Source organism: Mandrillus leucophaeus, unplaced genomic scaffold (genome assembly GCF_000951045.1).
Source record: "Mandrillus leucophaeus isolate KB7577 unplaced genomic scaffold, Mleu.le_1.0 Scaffold186, whole genome shotgun sequence".
Lineage (NCBI taxonomy): Eukaryota > Metazoa > Chordata > Mammalia > Primates > Cercopithecidae > Mandrillus > Mandrillus leucophaeus.
The window spans coordinates 799,619-818,198 of record NW_012101876.1 but is presented as its reverse complement, the minus strand read 5'-3'; the positions used below and the strand labels follow the sequence as shown (position 1 = coordinate 818,198).

At 36.6% G+C, this 18,580-nt stretch overlaps 1 protein-coding gene across 2 annotated transcripts in view; it reads right to left on the bottom strand.

Annotated features, from left to right (window-relative positions):
- The window catches only part of SATB1 (SATB homeobox 1), a 91,231-nt gene extending 78,553 nt beyond the window's left edge, over positions 1-12,678 (bottom strand). Inside the window, exons 1-2 of one of the 2 annotated variants that reach the window (XM_011977924.1) lie at positions 12,470-12,597; positions 10,693-10,775 (exon numbers count right to left, since the gene is read on the bottom strand). The gene's annotated coding sequence lies outside the window, so the exon portion shown is untranslated. Of the gene's footprint in view, positions 1-10,692; positions 10,776-12,469 lie in introns of both variants that reach the window. The other variant, XM_011977925.1, reaches the window with a different exon arrangement.
- Between the last annotated feature and the right edge of the window lie 5,902 nt (positions 12,679-18,580).

Genomic DNA, 18,580 nt, shown 5'->3' with positions numbered 1-18,580 from the left:
GGCGGGGGGAAGGAAAATGACGGGGAGGAGGGGGCGAGGGCCAGGGGAGAAAACTAACCAGCCACCCACACGCCACAAAAGCCACAAAAAGGAGTACGCCTGGAGCGTCGCAGAGGGACAGGCGGGGTGGGCGGACAGGGGGACGCACCGGCCCCGCAGGAGAAGGGCGCGGGTATGCAGGTGACAGGCGCTGAGGACTGAGGTAGGGAGACATCAGGAAGTGGCTGGAGGGGTACAGACGGAAGGCAGATCTCTACGGAGAAGCGCGGAGGGTGCAGAAACATTTGTAGAGCAATAAAGGCCAGGAGCCTCGAAACGCTCCGAGTGTTTATCCTCTAAGGAGGGTGGTCCTTAAACTATGAAGAGCCAACATTAGAAAGAACTGAGTAAGAGCTTTCTGTACTAGTCAGACGTTGGTTCAAATCGCCCTCACCTCTGAGCCACAGAATACTTTGGAAGAAGAAATACGTGGCCGAGTTAAACAAAATTTGGGTCACTTGAAAGAGACCTGACTTGTTATTATAAAGGAAAAGATGCTATCATTCTTCAAATAATTTACCCTGGGCAAAAAAGGAAAGTTTGGGTTGGTAAATACATCTGTTGTAGCAATAAACACTTCTGCTGTAATCTAGGATAGGTTACCCAGTTAGATAAATGGTCATTACCACATAAGTACGATCGTCTTATTTAGACAATCTATTAAATATAGTTCATGTAAAAATAATGTTATAATCTAACCCAAAATAGAAATGCATCATTTATCGCTTAGGTTTTAGTTCTAGCACTTTAGCACCCTGAAGGCAGTTAATCATTAAACAACAAAAATAAGAATTATTTTTCAGAATATGCTGGTAGGGAAAAGAGAAAAATTAGATAAACATTTTGTTACACATAAAAAAGCAACAAGTTAGCACAAGTACTGAGATAAGAGGGAAACATGCAAATTAAGCTCTGTAAAGCCACCAATACACTGAAGGCACACTGTTTACATTACAAATCTAAAGAAAAGCCAAAAGATAGAGCAGAAAAGTGTAGGAAATGATGACCTCCTGGGGGAGAGTAAGTTTAGGAGAAACACAATGAAAATATATCACTCTAATAGCACCCAGGTTTCACCCACAAACCAGAAAGGTTAGTCAAAATCTGGGAAGGCAACCATGAATCTTGGCACACAAACCCAAGCCTTGAGCAAAAGAATGAACGTGATAATAAAACAGAAAACACAGCATCAAAAATAGGAAAAGAAATTTAAGGCAAATTTTTAGTAAAAAGCCCAAATGATAGTAAATTTTTAAAAGTTAAAATGTGGGGAAATCTGAAGGAAGATATGTTAGCTAAAGTATAAGAAATGAGAAAGCTGTTGGGCAAAATAAAATTTAAACTAAGAGAAAACACCACTAAACAAAGATCACTGGAAATATCAATATTAAGATAGACTGAAATAAAATATTGTAAATATGCTTATTACATCATTTTACAGAAATAAATAAGACAAAATGCCATCTGATTGCCTTACCCTCCTGATGACCTGGTCAATGCTAATATAATATGGGAATTAATACAGCAATCCTTAAATTTGAATAGCACCTTTTATCTAGGAGTCACAAATCTATTGATAAACACAAAACATGGAAGTTTGTAATAAGGACTGACATGGCCTTGGAAAATGATAAAAAGAACAAATGAGCATAAAGGCATCTAATATTGACTATATTATAATGAATAACAATATAGCACAATAAACTTTCCCTCAAGCACATTTTTTATTCCCCAACTATATTATAAGAAATGACATAAGTAAAATGGCACATAGAGGTTTATGTACTAGTGGTATACATCACTGATGAAATTAATTACTATATATTAACTACCCTTTAGAATATTTCATTATAAGCCACTGAGTATTGGTCAGTGTAAAGCCAGATTAAAAATAAAGAACAAAAAAAGAAAGAATTTTGTCTTAGTCTGTTTTCTGTTCCTTATAACAGAATACCTGAAATTGGGCAATTTATAAAGGAAATGAATTCATTTCTTACACTGTGGAGGCTGAGAAATTCCAGGTGGAGGGGCCTCATCTGGTGAGGGCCTTCTTCCTTGTGGGAGTTCTCTGCAGAGTCCCGTGTGGCACTGGATATTACATGGCAAGGGGCCTGAGTATGCTAGCTCAGGGCTCTCTTCCTTTTCTTACAAAGCCACCAGTCCCACTCCCATGATAACCCATTAATCCATTAACCCATTAATCCACGAATGGATTAATCCATTCACAAGAGCAAAGCCCACATGATCGAAACACCTCTTAAAGGCCCCACCTCTCAATATTGCCACATTGGGGATTAAATTTCAACATGAGTTTTGGAGAGGACAAGTATTCAAATCATAGCAATAATTAAGAAAATACCACCTTCCTAGGCATATGTGAACATAAACTATCACAGTGGGAGGAAAAAACATCAACACAGGGATCTTATATTAAGCAATTATGATGCAAGAAAGTATTGAAAAAAGTTAAAATAAACGTTATAAATCTCGCCATCAAAATAGAAAACCTCAAGAACATAAAATATTGCAATTCAAACACATGAACTATTTAACATGTGGATGCACATTTAAAATAGAGTGCATCAATTTTCTATCACATGAGAAGGCATTATCCTGGCTACACACAAAATTTTTAAAAACTTAATGAAAGGACTACTGCAGGTTTCAGATGGCAATGTATTAAGATAAATATGCAGGCAGATATCCGAATGCATTAAAACACATTCAGAGTTCTGAATAGCACATACATTTGTAATAAACAGAAAAAGCATTTAGAATTCGAATGCTTTTAAGATATAGCAACTCCGCCAGTGGCTGTGTTAGCAAAGCAATGCTTACCACCATAACATTTTCTAAGGACATGGTTTTTTTCTTTTTTTTTTTTCATCTTTTTAAATTCAAATACAGTTGGCTATCTCTACACTTTTAAAGCAGCACAATTTATGTAGCATATTGCTCTTTTTGTCGTGTCAACTCTTTGTTTTTTGGCTTTAGCTGCAGGTGGTGTTTTCCATATATGAATTTCTGGGAATATGGTCTATGTTGGCCATATAAGGATGTGTATCTGAGCCATATGTTTTGCTGTCATGTGTCTCATTTTGTCTGTCTGGGATGTCAGGACAGATTTCTGCATCGTTTCCTGAATGGACCAAATACCAATTTGAAAGAGCAGGGAGGAAAAAGCTGGGGCTGCAGCCCAAACAACTTTGTCAAAATATATATTGGAGAAGAAATGCAATATCCTGTAAACATTGCACCCTTCTTCTCACATATTATCTGTGACCGACATCATTACAACTGCATAGTTTGGGAAAAATCTACTTGTTCAAGTTCAGAAGTTTGCAGTATGTGTGTGCACACAGCTTAATCAGATTAAGATCCTACGTCTTAAACAGATCCCACTTCTTTGGAGGTCATGGCATGGCACATACTAGCTGCCCTACTCTGAGAGCTGTGCCTCCTGCAGCCAACCTGACCCAGCCTTGAACTTGGGGAAGGGAAGCTGCCTCATGCTTTTCTTGTCTAGTTAATAATTAGAACCCTGATTAAACTTACTGAGTAATTATGCAAGAAGTTCTGGCCCCCATTATATACCCTCACAGAATCTTGTATCTCTCCTTTGAAACAGTCATCACAGTCTTAATTAATTAACAATTTGGGTAATTACTGGCTTAATAAATGTCTCCATTACTAGACTGTAAGCCCTATGAGAGCAGAGACTGGGTGTCTTGCTCGCTGCCATATTACTAGGAATTTGGACAGTGTCCTTGCAATATTTATTTTATAAATGAATAAATGGCAACAAAAGCTCACAGTGTCACTTGCAACCAATTTCCAATACAAATTGCATTGACAATTTTTTAGAGAGATTGTAGGAAGAGGGAACATCGAAGAAGGTGGCTATATCCTTTAAATTTGAATTAATTTAAATAACATTTATAATTTAATTCCTCATTCACGTTTCAGGTGCTCAATAGCCCCATGTGACTAATACTCTAAGTGGACAGTGTAGATTATAGAACTTCCCCATTGCAGAAAGTTCCACTGGACACTGCTTACCCTAGAGAACTCCTTTAAAAGACAACTAAGGGAATCCAAGACCTGGCCACGAGGAGTCTTAGAGGTGCTAAATGGCTTTCAGACATTCCAATGACGTCTGAATCAAGATAATTTTCCATTTTAGAATTAGCCTGTAGATCTGTAAAGTTGCATGAAATGAGACCTGTATACTGCTAAACACAAATTTAAGAACTTTCTAGACATGTCTGTACTTGAAAGGGTTCTGTAATACATTTTAAATAATGTGTTTACTCCAAAAGCTGCTTTCCATGAACATTTAAATATCTCATAAGTGAAGTTAGAAACCACAGTCATTCCCACCCTTAACCCTGTACCTACATTATATAAGCATAGCTACCCTTAGAAATGGCTCTTTTGGAAGCATTAATGTAGATACCTACTAGAACTGGGAGGGCATCCAGATAACAAATAATGATGCTCTGCAGAGAATGATGGCAAAAAGCTTCAAAATGTTGCAGGGGAGTTAAAGGAGTGATGATAATGAACTCTAAATATAGGGTTTAAGGATTTTTTGGTTTTGTTTTCTTCCCCTAAGAAGTTGGGTTTCAGTTTTAGCTAGACTGATAGCGATCAAAAGTTGTTTCCTAATTACTTGGTATAGATGTAAATACAGAGTAGTAATTCATGATACAGTTTTAATAGACAAAGGTCATTATAGTTGAGGGGGAAAAAAACCAATGTTTATGTTTGTTTTAGGAGATCTGGAGAGGGAAAATGAGCAGCCATTGCAGCTGGCTTCTGGAAACTGACAGGATATCTGGGCCTTTTACTCAGAAATAATACTGTTTTATTGGGAACTTTATTAGAAAAAAAAAATTTTAGCTACCTTTCCTTCCATGGATGTCAGTATGGATCACTTATTTGACAAGGCACAATGGTAATAATGCCATCAAAACTGGTACCTTTATCTAGACCCAGATCCAAAATCGAGTAAGAAGAAGGAAGCATTCTTGAAATTGCCCTAGAGTCCACAAAGATGCCTCATTTTTTTCCTATAGCTCGTGGAGTACCCTTCCCGACCCTTCTCACTTGAGGACCTCATTTCTGCTCTCTCCTTTAACGTGCGACTTGATTTCCCCTTTTCAGTCCGAAGCCTTCTCCAGCTGTTAGTTATTTCCTTCTCCGTGCTCCATCACACTGCCTGTCCTGAATGCAATGTGACATTTCATATCTCTCTCTATGTCTGCCTCTCCAAACTGCAAGACTCTAAGCATCTTTAAGGTTTACATATGTATATTTTTCTGGATTCTCTTTGACAATCTTAGGAAGTAAAACCAGGTACTGGGATCACAATCCAGATGTCCAGGCTAAACCCCACTGCAATTAAATCAGAATGGCTGAGGATGAGGAGAAGACATTCAGTTTTTTAAAGCTCTCAAGGTGATTCTGATGTACAGCCAGGTTTGGCATCTACCAGGTTAGGTGATGTTTTGGAGATAAAGAATCAAATATGCCTGCCAGGACATCTCTGAGGTGGTTTTTAACTCACTCCTGGAGTCACTTGGAAAAGCTAAAGCCGTTGTAGGAACCAGCAGTAGACCAAAATTTGAGAAATGTATGTATGGGCAAGCTACTTGTTTCAAATTTCTAAAAAGGCAATAAAAGTGGGGTCAGGAAGCTATTGGATCATTGATTTGGCAAATAAATACATGCTATTTGAGGAACCATAATAAACTAGCATTTGGACACTTGTTTGAGATTTACTGGGGTGCCAGAAATCCTGTGCAGGTATGTGATTTATCATCATAGACATAAGTGACTAACCACAAAATTATACATGGAAGTACAGTTCTCAAACCAGTCTATTATTTACTGGAGCCAGAACCATCCAAGTTTCCTCTAATTCTTTTTTCAATATAACATGGTTTTTCTCCCAGACAACTGTTCAACCTTGAGTGGGCTTCTCTTTGAAGGGCTGAAAACTGTTCAACTTATTTCCAGACTGTCACTGCGCTTGAACAGAACCAAAGTATTTAGATTGTCCATGTCAAGGAGCCAACTGCAAAGTATCCTAGACCTAGCTGCTTGCCTTTAATATTCTCAGAAAGCTCGAGGTAAAATCCTCCAATATTTAATTCCAGTGAAATCAAACAGCAACTGTTCCCAATCAACTTTTAACCAAGATGTACATATCAACCAAATTTCCTTAGTTGATGTGAATGTTATTTCTAATCTTTCCTAGCTTAATTGGAGGGAGAAAGAATTTGAGGTTACAATGGTCCTGAATCCTTGTCCAGGTCATTTTTGTGGCACTATCAGCCAAAGGCAATATTTGATATTGTACTGCTATGCCCACTACCATAAGGCACTGGACAAGGCATTGTCCATTGGGAAGGAAAGCCACCATCAGCAACAAATGCTTCACACCTGGACAATAATTAAATACTACTATAACACTTGAAATTTGTTGAAGTGAAGGAGAAATTATATTCAAAACTAAAGCACATTGCATTTGGGCTGATAGAAAAAGAGTTGGAAACAAACTGTGGTGATGGTTGCACAACGGTGTGAATGTAATTAATGGTACTGAATTGTACACCTAGAAATAGTCAAAATGACATATTTTGTTATATATATATATATATAACCACATAAACACTTTCAGAAAAACACAAAAGCAAAACAATATTTCGTGTATGCCTAACATTGGCAGATATATTTCCAGTATTTCCAATATCATGAAAATATCATGCCAAGCCTCAGAGAAACAATGAGCTATATCACATTGAACAATCCCATCTCCACCCCCAATCTTACATTGCTTTGTCCTTACCTGCTAACAGCTACAGTCCAGTCTATGCTACATAATTAATATGATGAATACCTGACCCAACGATAATTAACATGGATTGGTAATTAGAGACCAAGATCCCGCCCACTTTGAGGTTCCTTCAGTGTAAGAAAATGGTTCTCTTTTAAGGTTTTATTCAATACAATATCTTAGCCAAAAAAAGAGAAAGGAGCATAGACAAAAACAAACAAGAGTTCCTTAAGTCCAAAAAATTCTTTTGGAATGTTTTTCAAAACAGTAAAAATTAACTATATGCATGAAATAGATTTTGTCAGTTAAACAGTACTTTGAGTGTCATGCTCATGTATGCAGCACAGCTGCAATTGTAACAATTGTATAAAGTACTAATTTGTAAATTGTCTACATATAAGGACTTTAGATTCTACTTTTTTAATAAAACAACATTTTGTTTAAAAAAAGGTTTTCAAATTTAATCGGGTCACTTTTTTAGCGACAGTAATAAGGATGAAAGTATTTCTACATATAATAATTTGAAATATCTTTTCCTATACTGTTCCACAGTTTTTATATCATCTATTCCTACTGATTTTATATTAAGAACTCTTGCATTGATGGAGTTTTTAATGATTTGGAAATTCGTGTGTAAATCATTTTATTGAAGTTCATATCTATATTTTTCTTATATGCATAATTAAGGGATGCTAATATAGTGAAACCAACTTACAAAGATGTATTTATTATGTGTAAAAGCATTAAATACAATACTAAAAAACAGCTTCACAGTATAGCTATAGTTAAAGCATATCCAGTTACCTATCTTGTAGGTGCCTTTTTCTTTATTAATGTGTTCATTTAAAAATTTATTAGATAACTAGCATGGACTATACATGGACATTTTGAGCCAATATGAAGCAAAAAGTTGACAAATAATGCCACAGTAGAACTTTAAATAAAGAACTAGAGAGCCTTGAGGCTGTTTTTTAATCATTTATTTTTATTTTGCAAAGACTTTTCATTTGTATTATTTAATACATAAATACACTTGGGAGAGAAACAAATAGCACATTATGAAAAATTTTGATGGGAACCAGCTTTCTGTTTTTGAGACTAGACCGCTTTAAAGGTCAATATCCACTGTTCTTCTATTACTTCTACAGTTGAAGAAACACTACATATTCACATTATATTTAATAAAAATTAACCTTTTTTCTCTTCTTTGAGGTAACAAGGCTCTCAAAAATAACTTTTTAGTTTGTTTTGCACAAAGGGGTTTTGTCACTAAAAATTTACAACACTGCAACCAAGTGTAAATGTATCTTTAAGGTTGGCATATGCCGCAGTTTAGGATGTAAAACCAAATCTTGTGGCATTCTCAATAGATTTGAAAAATCCAATTGTTTGGCCAACATCCAAGTGTGAATAAGTATATATATATGTATAAAATATACACATAGCATAATATTTTTATATGTATACAGATAATATTTGCATGTCATACAAGAGAGTATTTCACAATTTAAAACTAGTCTACCACAGTTTTCATCAGAAAGCCTTTAGAACTCAGAGTTAGTATAATACCTCTATTATTAAGTAACTCCCAAAAAAAGGAGCATAAATGGCATAGTGGGAAAAGTAGTGGAGAAAAGATAGAGAAACTAGATTTGGGTCTTGCTTCTTACTCTACTCACTAGCTGAGTGATCCTTCATTAGTTAAGCAGGATCAGGTTTCGTATCTATAAAATGAATGGATAGAGTCTGATAACCTTTAAGACCACACAAAAAATCTTTCTTTAATTTAAAAAATTAAGTTCACTTGAAAGAGAAAATACAAATATAACTAAATTTCTCACATGCTATGTTAGATGTTTATCTCTATATAAGAGACAGGTGTCAAACAAACAAATAAAAAAAAAACCGCTAAGGCAAAGAGAAACTTTAACTCACCAGATTCCATCTGTTACATTTGAATTCATGCATAATTGATTATCCATGACTGGTAAATTCTTTTCTCACTAGCCGACCACAATTTTCTAAACGTTGTGTATTAAATCACTACTAAAGTAGACTGCATTTCAGAAACGGCATGGGGCAGAATAAGAATATTTTAAATGAAAAATTACATGCCGGTTAGTAATAATACAGCTGACCTATGTTTAAGGGAGAGAAATTTTAATCATGTGCATATTAAATATTAATAACCTATTCTGTTATTGTTATAATACGGTTAAGTAGGCTTCTCCATGCTTAAAGAAAGAGAGAGAAGTAGGAATGCATAATGGTGCAAAAAGATACAGAGACAGGAGACAGACATAAGGAAAATGTGTCAACAATAAACAAGAGGAAATGAGAAAGAAGGAAAAGATGAAGGTGGAAACTAATCTCTATGTGTCATTATGACTGCCAGAGTACTGGCAAAGATGCAGCATCCTTTTATTTCAATTTTAATCATTTCTGAATTTTAATACCCGGCTCCTTTTGTAATTCTCCTGGCATTCCCCATATGCCTCCATCCCAGCCAAAACACCAGTGTAAATTAAATGGCAGGCAACCACACCATTGATGTAGCCTCCCCAAAGAACCTACCAGGTGACCAAAAGCAAAAAAGGTATGTCTACCTTATGTCCCTGAGGACCTCTAGCCAATTAACTGGCTGAATGTTTTCTACTTTTTTTTAATGTTGAAAAGAAGGACAGTAGTTAGGTAATCTACAGATAGAGAATCATTAAAAAAAATAAAGCAAGCCAGTAGTAATACAATAATCAGTGACCATCAGGGCCTGGAAAAATGAGTTTGCTCTCATTGGCACTAAGGAGCATCACATGATTATTTAATTACAGCTCTAATTTTTGTCTCGTGGATGGCAACATATCAACAATTAATAGGGCAAATAGAGGAGACTGTGTTTTAAAGAGACAGAATGTGCATGATAATGTAATAGGTCACACAGCAGTGCACCACTTAAGAAACTGTCTTTTGTGTAACTAAATAGGACTGTCTTACAAGCGGCCCCACTCATATTTTAAAATGAAAATAAATTTTAAAAGGAAGTGTCTTTTTTAGATAACTTTCATAGAATGCCTAGAACTTTTCAGAATATTTTAGATGCAGCTAACACAACCCTACTGCAATTTCAGAACTAGTTTTAAGGAATGGAGTAAAATATTCATATATAAACACCCCAAATCTTAGAATACTTTTCAAACAATGTATTTAAGCTGCAATGAAAAATACCTCTTTATGCAATAATTACAGTAGCATTTATTCAATGGGAGCTTGAAAAAAATCATTATTGTAGGAAAGAACAGATAGAAGGTCAATCAGCCTTGAGGCACTAGTCCATAGTATTTTTGGTTCTGGAATATCAGAAGGATGGCTGCTTGGTGGCTCAAATTGCAAGGAATTCAGGAGAGTGCTCCGTTTGACTCCAGTATTGTTTGTTACCACAGCCAAACACCAAAGAATGAAGCTGAGCAGGGATACTTAACCTAATACTGAAGGTCAGACAATGAGGATAGAACAGAGACCCAGGTGCTACTACAAAAAAAAAAAAAAAAAAAAAAAAAACATCCAATTATCCAGAAAATGAGACATATGCAGATGAAGTGTTCAGATAACCCCAGTAAAAACAGAAAATTAGAAAGAAAAGTCTCTTCGCCAATAAATCTTTATCGGCACAAGCTACATTTTATATTTTATTTTTAATTTAGCAATTCTTTAATGAGTGCTCAATATGTACAAGGCACAGAATGCTAACTATGAACTTTCTGTTTTATATAACACAGACGTACCTTATTACTTACTTTTTGTAGTTTAATACTTACAGAAATATATAGCAGCTTCTATAAACTTCAGAAAGTGGGAATACTAGTGCGTTTTTAAGAGGCATATTACGAGGTTACGAGATCTACAAATTCAAATCAACCAAGATAATTCAAATAGTTAACCAATTTGATAGAATTGTCTAAGTAAGGCTAAGTCTAGCTTTAAATCCCTCTAGTTTCAGTCACCCATGGTTTTGTCATGCCGGAAGCCATAGTGAAAATCCAGGTTTGAGATTTAGACAATGAAATAATCTTAGAACTACCTCTGTGATTAACTGCTGAAATGTATGTAAAACATTAGATTATATAGAGTTGGAAGTAATCACAATTTGGCTAAAGAAAAAGTGACTAAAATTATAACACAAAAAGAAATATTAAGAGGAGCAAAATCAATTGAATAAGCTTTTAATGGATTATGTTGGCCAAAGTCATAAAAAAACCAGAAAACGTGGCTATCTCAAAATACAATTTGGAAAAACCAAAACCACTGAGGGGCAATAATTTCTAATGACACTGGCAAAAACTATCAGGTCAACACTATAGAAAGAAAAAAAAAAAGGAGAAAAATTTTATAACCCAGTGAAAAGTTTTAAAATTAAGTTGCTTTAATAGAAAACCTTTCATAATTCTGAACCAAAACCCTGACTCATACATTCTAAAAGAATTTTTTTAAAGAATCAAGCAAGCAGCCGCTTGTATGTTAAGGGTATACATCATTCTTTTTTAACATGGTTGTTAATATATAGTTAACATGCCTCAGAAAAGGCTGTAATTAACTGTCTACTCCTCTAATAACACTAATAAGCATACAGTATTATTAAAATACAGTGATTTTATACAAGCTGTCATTGTTAAACTTTTAAGATAATGTTCTAAATTGTTTCTGAGTCCTCTTAAACCACCCAAAGGGAAATGGAACTCTAAGAAAAATTTTAAAACGTAGTTATTAAAATATTGTTTTTTCCTCCCACAGTCTGGAGATAACTGTCTACCATTAAACAGAACATCTATCCAAGTATCATTTCAGTTGGTGAAAATACAATGGGAAGCATTTGGATTATTTTACGAAATCTGTAGATTCTTTTAAAAAATTAAAACTGTATGCATTTTAATTTAGTACTTTATTCATTGATAAAATATTTTCTGGGGGAAAGAAAGGCTTGCTATATTAAGAATCACATAGCCCTGTTGTTAGTCCCCAATGATTTCCATTGTCTGTTTCACTGGAACAGGAAAACTCAATTGCATTCAATATCAAACAGCTAATTATGGATATGCTATATTCAAGACTATCTCCATTTCAAAGATATCTGCATACACTAGGTTCTATTTTATTTACAATAATTAATAAAATATTTATAACATAAAACCTCTTTTGCCTTAAAGTCCTTAACATTATAAACATTAAAAGGCCAAATTGTCATTTACATGCTCTTAATGGCATATCAGGAACCACTGAATAAGACTATAGAGGAATCTCTAGCAATCAACTCTACTACATGCCTAGCTTCCAGGAAAATTGAATCTAAAGAATTGCCCCCTCACACAGATTACTGACTACCTTTTCTTTAAATATTTCAAGAAGGTCTAATAATTCTCCCTGGGAGAAATGCCCACTGAAGAATTTTTTTAGTATCTGGTCCCAAATTTTCTAGAGCTGAGAAAAAGCAACATCCCAACAGAAAGCCCTCCCCCGAACACTCAATGCCTATCTGTCACTGTGGCTGGAGTCCTGATTCTCCATATGTAACATTATAGTAACTTTTCTGGCACTTACCCTCCAAATATCAGAAGCTGCTCTCCGAATCTAGCCCTACAGGAGATGTCTGAAAAAGTAGTCTTTGATGAGGTGACAATGATGAAGTTTTCTCTGGCACTGCTAGCAAGGCAGAAACATCCCCAAATGAGGTGGTTACCAGTTGCCTGTGAAGCAGCTGGACCATTACTGCAGTTCTGAGGGTGCGTCACAAATCAGGTCATAGCTCTGGGTAGAGTCCACCCACTTCACCCAGTATAACGCCCTCTACTTCCTGCACACCTGGGGGGGAAGGGGTGCAGAGGAGGGGGGGCCAGCTCAAGTCCACATAGGTACTAGTAAAGGCACAGCCAGGTACAGCCTGACATCTGCTTCTTCTGCAAGCATTTCAGCCTCATCTGGGGATGTGCACCCCTAGGTATTCAAAAATGTGTGCAACAATAAGCAGGCTCTAAAATGAGTGATGAGTGTAATAAAATATTACACAGTTAAATGTTTTATCCAGCAAAATCTTTCCTCCACTGGAAACTGAACCAACTCTTAATTTTTGATTACAAGCCACTTCTCTACCAAATGTCAAATAACTGGACTGAATAAATCTCAGCAGAAACCAGGGACATAAATCCTGAGGTACCAGTTAACTAATTTTCATCTCTTGCAACTAAACTACATCACCACATAAACTGAATTACATCCTTGAAATTCCATTGAAAGAGGTTATTAGAATTTCGATTATGAACTTTCAAACTGCAACAACTGTAGAAGTGATACAAAATAACTTGAAAGCATAAAAATAGGTCAATATGTTGGAGAAATGCTACACTACTAAATCTCACCCTGAATAGATATACACACAATCTGTATCTATTTACTCTGAAATATCTAATCTCAAAAAAGACTTAAAAAAATAAACAGCAAAAGGTACCATTGGCATAAGTTCAAAAGTATGAAATAATGTGTGTTAATGTGTTGATCATACTCTATGAAGACATCAAGTTTAAATAGACTTACCATTGAGAACATCATTTAGGAACGATATATAAATTACTATAGTAGACACTTTTTCTTCGGTATAGTGGAGAAGAATCTTCTGTAACAGATTTGATTTATATGTTGTATTAAGACTATATTCTACCCTGATGTCAGTGGAATATGTGATTAGGTATTGATAATTGTGTATAGACAGTTAAGTGTAACCGCTTCTTAGATAATTTAAGTGAAAATAAGCCTTTTCTCAAATTAATTGTGAGTTCTGGAATTCAACTTTAACAGTATTTTGATGTTTCAAAGGGGTCTTGAAAGAGAAAGGATTTTTAACTTAAAAGAAAAACAACAAATACATGTAGTATTATAACAAGGTAGAAATCGCCCTTATTTTAAGGATGGCAGATTAACAAGAAGTCAAATGAAGGAGGTAAGACTATTTTCAGAGAAAAGCTCAGAAAGTCAATCAATAAATCAATCAATGAGCCCCACTTTGTATTCATATTTTCAGAACTCCATTAAAAACTCAAACATTCCATGTAAGACTTGGAAGAGGAGACATTTTATTGAAGTTATTATCTGAGGAATCAAATAGTTTAATCTTTTTGGAACTTTGTAGAAAGTTAATTTAGCAAAACACATTTGAATGTGTTTGAACATATTTATCCTGAGGTTGCTTTAAGATGACTATTTTAAGTGGCATGCAGATTCTTTTGGGGTTTTGATGTTATAGTTGAGGTATGCAAAGTAAAAGTGCATAACATTTCTTTCAACTGGTTCTCACATGACAGAAATGAGAAGATGAAATTACTTGTCTCTAAAGTTTTGCCATAGGGAAATAAGAAAAACTCCTCTCGACCCCTATCCCCAATAGGAAGAGTCTGAAGCCCTGGATTATAGCACAGGTAGGTATTAAAATGGAGACAGAGCCGTTATTTAGTGGTGACAGGAATATAAATACGTGCACTAACCTATAAACTGGTATTTACTTCAGGAAGGTAAGTAATATTTTTCCTCTGATTGCTGCACTGTCAGTTTAATGCAGCGTAAATAAACAGTAGGTGCCTGCTAGCTCGAAGTAGGAAGTGTTCATTCCACACGAGGAACAGATTACTGAAGCCTGATGCTCATCATGCTGAAACATAACTTTCATTTTACCAGAAAATATACCCTACTGTGGATGATTTTTCGTGCCTGATCTATTAATTAACTTAACTCTGTTCTGTCAAAATGTAAACCAATTTGTAAAAATCATCACAGAGTTTTAGAGTTTGAAAACCAAATCAATTTGAAAAGCAAGAGTAATGACTGTTCTGTAATCTGATCACAAATGCTAAAAATGAATACTTAATATAATAAGCACAAACCATACAAAACCAAAAAAGACAAAAAACATTTTGAAATATCATAGAACTTAATCTGAGTTATCTGATTTACTCGAGGTAGTCCTCATTTGTTAATTAAAAGCATCTGGCACCTTTAATATTTTGCAACCTTGTGCCACTTTGGTCTTTTCAATATGTATGCTTATTCTGCTCTCTGAAATATTTGAAGATAAACCATTCATAAAAATCAAACCCCATTCCTTAATTCCAATAGAAATATTGCTGAACTCTCCTGAGAGAAGCGGCAAGTTTGAAGATCAAATGATGATACCCTTCCTAACAGCATTCATGTAAAACGTGTTTTTTCTATTTTATGCATGCCATAAAGCTATGACAGTATATAGCAACTAATTTTCTTTTTATATATGAGTACTGAGCAAAATACTTCGTGGCATCATTTAAAATAAGAACCTATCTTATCTAAGAAGTGTAAAAGGCAATTTGGGGAGGTTTCTATTTATAACATGAACAGAATTCTGATAATCAATATATTGAAAAGGAAAAAGAGATTAAAAAACATTTTTGCATTCAACTACATCATCTAGAAATAGTCTGGAGATTGCTTTAGTCATATGCATTTATTTTATATGCTTCATCAATTCCAAGTACTAATATATTAATTACAGTCATCCAAGACAACATGTATGGAAGAAACGATGTGTGTAAAGGGTATATGTATGTATAGTCCTTTTGGAAATTTACAGAGCAGATGAAAACCCACTAGAGTGCTTTATAGAGTCCCTGCTGTATATCCATGTTGTGTTTAGCTTAATAGTGTTTGTAACCAAAATATTTTTACAATAATGAGGAACAGGTGCCTGTCACCTGACCTTTTAGGCCTAATTTACAATCCACAACCTGTCATATGAAAAAGAACTAAAAATTCTCCTCCAGATATTTTAGTCTTTACTAAGTTAATGCAGGATTTCTTTACCATCACTCAGCATATCATGTCTTATTTAATCACAAGTTCATATAGCTGGCAACAGATTTCTTTGCAGAAATAAACCAATATTCATTTTGTTGTCGTTCTTAAGATGCTGGGAGACAAAAGAACTACTTTTGTAGATTATCGACCAAAGAATATATTAATTTCTTACAAATCTGAACAAAAAACATTCCTTTTGAATACTTTTACATACAAAGAACTATTATTTATTACATATTTCAGCTTGTGGGAAAGTGAGGAATGCATTGATTCTGGAAATAACTATTCAGACTTTTGGAAGTTATTTAGGTCTTCTCTCTCTTTTTTCTCACTCCATCCTGCCCTCCTACCAAATTTTAAGGAGCTAGTACTTTAGGAGGGAAATCCCTATTCGTTCTTTTTTCATACATCATTTATATTCATTATTCAGAAAGAAATACAAAATTGAATCATGATTTTATTTCTCTTGTATAATGTTAGATGTAGCATTATCCAAATTTGACAATGCCTTGTATTTTATAGCTACTGTTTACATATTATGTATTGCATATGACTGAACAACTCTACATTTAAAATACTGTTTTCATTAGAAAAAAAAATGAGTAAGTATCAAATGAAGACGAAGAATAAGCATATTTGGTATATTTATAAAATACATAGTCATTTAAAATGTGTATAAATAGAATACACAGTTTGCTACTGTTACATTTAATATAGTATATACACATTGTCTACAGTGTATTTAATAATGTGCTTAACCAAGTTAATTAAAGTATTTATGTCTGGTGATTGTATTAAACACTTGGAGAGGTAGTGAAAGATACAGCCAGTTACTTCTGCTAACTAAAGTTGAAATTATGCACTTATTATAACCTTTTCTAACAATGTGAGAAAAACAGAGTAAATATATTAAATTTGTTTCACAACAGATGCTTAGGTTGTTAATATTTAAGATGCCTATTCATGCTATTCCTGTCTGCACATTTGTCAAAAATGTAAGCTTGAATGCTAATGTTTGCCAGCAGACTGGAGCAGCCAGTATATGAATGTACTACTGTTCTACGAAAATAATATGCAATAGAAATAAAGGACTACTGCTAAATCATAGCACTAGTACCATACAGGAGATGAGAGGTTTTTAGAGCAAACACCTCAACCTTGGTTTTCTTCAGACTTAAAGCATGGGTTTTTGTTTTTGATTTTTGCAGCTACATTTGACCACAGAATAAATCTCACATTACTGACATCTCAGAAAAATCCACTTTAGATAGAGTGTAAATTTCAACTAAGTTTCAACGGGATGAGTTACTCTGTCAGCAGTACAAACACCGTAAATATCAGAGATTGCTTAGGACAAAATCTGACACCGAGTGGTCACATTTTACTCATTCTTACCCTACCCCCTCCCCCTTGAGAAAGTCAGGTCCCCTGGCCTCCAAGTATGCAAACATGGAACCCCAGTCAGTCAGAGCAGTAAGGTTCTCTCCGGGGAATAGGGCATCTTTCTGTTTTTCCTGTCTCTTTTATAAACATGTGGAGTCCAAGTCTTAGAACATTTGCTTGTAAGTCCGGAGTCGCTGAGAAAGTTCACCAAGGAAGGGCGCAGAGGTCAAAGTTGCCAACCAGGACACTTTGAGAGAGGACCCTGTGGTTGACATTTGTTAGTGAAATTTGCAACACCCCAGTGGAGGCCAAGGCCAAAACCTTCAAGGAGATCCCTATGCCCCTTTCCCCTGTTGGTCTTCTGAGGTCATCCCAAGAGGAACCTGTGTTTCCCCGGTACGCACGTGGCACTCCCCGAACCTGCCACCTGCCTGCTTCGTCCTTCTCGTCGTGGTTTCCCAAACCCCAGTTCTGCCGCCCCAGGAGCCTTGGCACTGGAGCAATAGGAAAAGGCCATCGCGCTCGGGTCTGGAGAGCAGGAGGGAGACACGGTGTGGACTCCGAGGCTGCACCTGTGATGTCCCGGCCCCAGCTAAGAGGATGGCCCTTTCTTCTGCCTCTTGCCCAACTCCAAACCCACATTCACGCCAGCAGCCTCTCCCGGACCAGCCTCGCTACAGCCAGCGAGGGCTCGAAATGGGGAGTGCCGCCGCTTTCAAACTCCGGGCTCCAACTTGAGCGCCCCGGCGCCCGAGTAGCTCCCGGGATGCAGAAGTTGCCACAAACTTCCCAGGCCCCTCTTCGCCGATGCTTACAATCAGTCGCGCCGGCAGGGAGCGGAGGGAGGCGGAGATGGACCGGGAAAGGATGCTGAGCAGACTCGCGATCCGGTGGGGGAACATTAGCACTCCCGCAGCCCACTCCTCCAGGCACCTTACTGCCCGCCCGGCTCCAGAACGCACAGAGAGGCTCCCCCTTTCCCCATTTGCTTCCTTCGGTCTTTTCCACTCCCCTTTCCTCTTCTAAAAGGGGCCACACCGGTGACCTGAAGGAGTTTGTTCAGCCAGGGTCTGTTGGGCAGGTGTGGTGATGTGTCCACACCCAGACAGAGAACGAACGGCATCTTCAAGTGCCCTATCCCGATCGCTCTCCCCTACTTTACCAGCCCACCCGTCCGAGGTCCGACTGCGTGAGAAAAGGGGCTCAGAAGACCCTTGAAACCCTTCGCCCACGAGAGGGGAGCCCAGCCGCCCCAACAGGGGACGCGGGGTGGGTGCTACAGAGAAGTTTGGTTTGATTCCGGAAAAAGAGAGACAGAGATAAAACAGTAAGAGTAGCAAGGGGAAAAGGGAGGCAAAAGAGCAGAACTCACTCAGGCATGGACGTTGGGGGCGGCGGTGGCTGTCGAGTGCGGGCCTGAAACCAGGAACGGCTCCCCGGGCGGGCGCGCCG